Source organism: Sciurus carolinensis, unplaced genomic scaffold (genome assembly GCF_902686445.1).
Source record: "Sciurus carolinensis unplaced genomic scaffold, mSciCar1.2, whole genome shotgun sequence".
Taxonomy (NCBI): Eukaryota; Metazoa; Chordata; class Mammalia; order Rodentia; family Sciuridae; genus Sciurus; species Sciurus carolinensis.
Genome location: NW_025920318.1, coordinates 179,261 through 184,256, shown reverse-complemented (window position 1 = coordinate 184,256; position 4,996 = coordinate 179,261). Strand labels below are relative to the sequence as shown.

At 59.4% G+C, this 4,996-nt stretch overlaps 1 pseudogene; it reads right to left on the bottom strand.

Annotated features, from left to right (window-relative positions):
- Positions 1-547: 547 nt before the first annotated feature.
- Positions 548-1,694, bottom strand: LOC124975589 (alpha-1,6-mannosylglycoprotein 6-beta-N-acetylglucosaminyltransferase B-like; annotated as a pseudogene).
- Positions 1,695-4,996: the final 3,302 nt, after the last annotated feature.

Here is a 4,996-nt window from a genome sequence, read left to right as displayed (position 1 = left end):
GACAGTGGTGCCAGGGGACAGGTCGGGGAGCAGGCAGGAACCAGGGTTTCCACTTTGATCACATCAGGTTTGGGTGTCATTTAGATGTCAATGTGGAGATGAGGAGCAGGCAAGGTGGCAGGAGAGGCGAGAGTTCAAGGGACTCTGGGGTTGCAGATGGATACTGGCTGGCAGCAACCACGTGCCCCTGAACATGTGAGGACGGAGCAGTCGTGGGGAGGAATCAAGGGGAGAAGGGGCAGGCCCTTCAGGGTGGGGTTCCTGTGAAGTGACCCAGGCCTTCTGCACACTAGGGAATCTGTCATGGTTGAGGGAAGGGGCTCAGGGGAGGGTGGTCTCACCTTCATGTCCATCCTCACAGAATCAGCATCTGCCTCCCCTGAGTGCCCACGGCTTACCTGTGCTGCCCTCCCCTGGATGGTGCTTGGCGCTCCTCTGCCTGCTCCTGGGAGTGGGAAGGAAGCTCCGACCATGTGTGCATCTCGAGCTGGGGTCTGCTGGTGCTTTCTCCTGCAGGAGGAGGTGTGGGGCAGGGTCCCCCACTGCCTCACAGGCAGCCCTGGCACAGGGTCACCTGGCCCTTGAGGAAGTCACGACAGGGACAGAGTGGCTGGTACTTGGTGTTGGAGCCAGTGCAGTTGCAGAGCAGGGGCTCCTTCTGCAGGTAGCACTCCTGGCCGGGCTGAGCCAGTGCTGGGTACAGGTGGTGCATCTCCTGCTAGGTGCAGTCACAGGGCACCTGCAGCCTGCATGGGCACCACCAGCGTCGGTCACACCCTGGGGTGGGTGGGGCAGGCTGTCCCCAGCCTGGCACTGCCCATCCCTCTCCCCAGCAACACCTGCCCCAGACTCGGGAAGAGGTGGTTACAGCTTCTTATCCACCACTGTCCAGGAACTTGGAGAAGAGGGGCCGGGGTCCCGCCTGGAGGGATGCGCAGCAGCTTTATGGAGAAGGTACCCATCCAGGCTGGGGCATGGCTCCTGAGGGGCAGAGGGAGCAGGGTGGGATTGGGCGGCAGCGTCCTTTGTAGCGGCTGGGTCCTGCCAAGAGCATAGCCACATGATGCAGACGCCCACATGGAAGGTCCCTTCTGGATGCTTCCTCACCAGTTGGAAACTTTCGGGAGGAAGGGGGGCGCACTTACTGGAGAAAGGCCTCCTGGCTCTTGAGGAAGGGGAAGGAGGAGGGCTCACACACCAGTCTGGGGTCCAGGCAGGTGTCCATACAGGCCTCCCAGTGGTGGCCAGCCAGTCCCGCAGCGAGTATGGCGGAGGCCGTGCCCCAGGGACCGTGCTGGCATTCTGGGCCCACTCCAGGGAGGTGGTGTTGGGCGCCAGGATGAAGGGGCTCTGTGAGGCCCCGGTCCCTGGAGGGGGCTGGGCTGGGAGCTGCACAGAAGTCCTGCAGGAGGAGAGGGGCATCAGGAGGTCGGGGGACCTGAGGGGTTCACAGCCAGGGGTTTCTGCTGCCTGCATGGCATGGGCTCTGGCCTGATGGGCTTGCGGTGGGACTCCAGTTCCTGGCTGAGGACAGAGGGCCGCCTACCTGGTGCTGAAGTAGGTGTGGGTCCACTCCAGCTGCCCCCACAGGTGTACTCATAGGGCAGGTAGGGCTCCATCTGAGGGAGGGCACGGTGGGGAGGCCTGGTTATGGGGCTGCCTTCTGGGCATGGGGTGGGATGTGCCAATGCCATGTCCACCTGGTCCTCTCAGCTGAGGTACCTACCCTCTCTGGAGTCCCTGAGGACTCAGGTTCAGCCCTGGATCCTCCCTGTGTCCCAGCCCCAGTGCCCCTGCCCTGTCCCCCACCCCAGCCACACAAGCTTCCTCCTGCCCAGAGACCGGTGCTCCACCCCTCCTGGGCTCTGAGGCCCCCTCCCCAAGCCCAAATTCTCTGGAACATCACCCACTCCAGAGCATCCTGTGCCCACACCCTCCTGGTACAGGACCAGGTTCCTTGGATTCCTCAACACCCAGACTTCTTCCCCTGAGGACAAGCGCCCCTGCCATGGCTTCCTGTCCATGCTCCATCTCTCTCAGGAGCCCTCAAGGGCAGGGACTGCAGTTTGTCCCCCAGTGCCTGGTACAGTGCCTGGCATGCAGTGGACACTCAGGAAATGGTTGTGGGATGGAAAATCTCAGCTGTACCCTCCCCAAGATGTCGGCCTTCACACAGAGGGATGCAGCATGCTCCCAGTGGGATGCGTCTGGGTGGCATCTGGAAAGCACCTGCCCAGGCCACACATGGTTACAAGCGCACTACACAGAAGGCCACATGTGACCTAATGGTCTCAGGGTCACGCAGCAGCCTGCAACGGGGCATGTGGCCGAGTGGCTGGGGTACAAGAGGCGAAGGTAACCAAGGGACAAGATGTTCCCTCTCCAAACCCTCCCTGGGCTTCACCTGCAGGCCCAGCACAAAGCCACCTTGGAGGAGCCCACAGGTGGCAGGCGGCAATGGCTGGAGGTGGGACAAACCTTGACTCAGAGGAGGGTGGCTGTAGCCATCATCCTCCCCAAGTCCCACACAATGTGGGCACCCTGTCTGATTCAGTCCAGCTCAGTCCCCAGTGACGCCATCTTCCTGTTGGCCGCCCCGAAGATGAGATCCTTAGCCCTGGTGGTGAAACCAGACAGTCCTGCCCAAACCGGAACCCCTTCTTCCTCACAAGGTAACCTCAGGATGTCCAGTGGAGCTCTGTGGGGACCCTGCAGAGCGTGCTTCTTAGGGCTGGAGGCCCATCCTGGGCCCCCAGGCCAGGGGACACTCCCAATGCTCAAGGGTCCCAGGGAGACAGTCCCCACTGCTCCCCTTGAAGCTGGTCCCTGCCGCCTCTGACTCTAAGGACAAAGGCTACCAGGGGGTGAACTGTCAGGAAAGTGGGTATCAGGGCCTGGTGGAGGAGGCTGCTGGCAGACAGGCTGGGCCAGGGTCCCTAGAGGTCTGCAGCAGATGTGGATACCTTGTTTCCTGGATCCTTTGTCCTTTGTCACTGTTCACACTCTCTCTCTCTCCCTCTCCCTCTCTTTCCTTTTTGTGGTGCTGGAGATTGGACCCAGGGCTTCCTGAATGCTAGGCAAGTGCTTTACCACTGAGCTACATCCTCAGCCTGGTTATGCTGTTTTTTAATTAACTCAATAACAAAATTAAACTGATATTCATGTAAAAAAAATCAAAGGAAAGAACAAGGAAAAGGAAGCCCCCTCAGCCCCTCCTGAGAACAGGCACCTCCCCAGTTCCCGTGTGTCCTGGCAGAAGCACGGAGGACGGTCTGGGCACATTCATTCCCAGGCACAGCCCCTCCCCTGTGTCCAGCCTTCCGTCTGGGGAGGGGATGCACCACCCACAGGCTTGTTTTGCTTGATGGGCCTTGGAAGTCAGGCCAGAATTCAGGGGGATGGGGAAGAGTCCTCACCCTGCCCCTATCCCTGTGCAAGAGGAGGCCAGCAGGGCCGGGGAGAAGGTGCAACGGGGTTGTTTCCAGCATGAAGTGAATCAGAGTAAACCCACACCAAGCCCCCACCCTGGGCCTGTCCTTATCACTGAGTCCCCTTCCAAAGACCACTGCTCTGGTCTGGTGCTCGGGCCCATTTAAACCCATCAACCTGTAATAATCAGTTGTTCAGCCCTCTACTGGGGCATGACCCCCAGGTCACATTCCTGTCCACCTTAAACTCCACAAAGGCCATCCTCAAACATGGAGAGTGGCCCGCGAGGCAGATGTGTGCAGTGCCCCTGCAGTCTCTCCACCCCGGACACTCCACCTCAGGGCTGTCTCCAGCCTGCTCAGCCTGTGCAAGGGACAAACCAGAAGCCATAGGAGTGGGCAGCCTGCAGTCGTGGGCAGGTGGGAGCTGGAGGAGAACCACCCCAGGTTCCTGCCTTTCAGGGATGTGACAGAAGCCCCCGCTCAGAGGCCCTGAGGTGATGAGCTCCAGGCACACCTGCCCCCTTCCTGGGACCACCTCCCAGCGGAGACACCTGTGCTGAGACCCCACCTCAGGGTTGCCCCAGAGGAGCCCAGACTCAGTCTGTGACTTAAGTTTAAGCCTCAGCTGATTCCCAGGAGGTGAGCAGATCTCCTCACTGGATGGAGTGGCAGAGTGCGCCTCCTTGCCAGACTCCAGCTTCACCTGTTAGAGCTGAAGACAGGTGCATATCAACACCTGGTGACTTGCTGGTGGGCACTTCCTCTAGTAACATTCATCTCCAGACCAGGGAGGAAGGACCTGGGTGTTTCCATCAGGAATGGAAAGCTGACCTTGTCAGCAAGATCCCCGGAAGTGCTGTATTCACGTCATCACTCGAGACAGGCTGCTCAAAGGTCACAGACCCACACCTAAAGCAGGGTCTGAAGAACCTCCATGCTTTCATCCAGAAGACATTGACTTGGCATCCAATTTGTGTCAGGAGTGCTCACAGGGCCTGGCCCTTCATTGTGCTCAATAAGTGACTCTGAAACCATGGCTACCTTGTAAGGTTGTGCAGGTTGTTTACTGCACCAAAGTATGCCCCCTAAAACTTGTGCACTGGGTTGGTGAGTGAGGGCCCCTGCTCCACTCTCCAGTCCACATGGCTGGACACAAGGGTATGTTTGCCCAGGAGGGATGTGGACTCCTCTGCCCGCCCAGGCCAAGCCTGGGTACATTTATCAAATTATAATGAGGTCCCACAGTGCAAGCAGTGGCCATCTCACCTGGGTCTCCATGATGGCCTTGATGGCAGCTTCAGACTCCTCAAGTTGTTGTCCACAGTCCACACGTGGGGCTTGCCGATGATTTTCTCTGTGTAGAGGTGCTAGAGAATAATACCTGGCTGGGGCTGGCAGGGGTGGCTCTCCCTGTGCTCCCGTTTGTCCCTTTTATCCTGTTGCCTGACTCCTCCACCTCCCTCCCCAGGAACTGTAGGGCCACTGCTCTGGCCCCTCCCAGGCCAGCTGGGTCGCCCACTCACCTCCCTGGAGGTGGGCTTGCCTGAGAAGAACTCGTGGTTGAG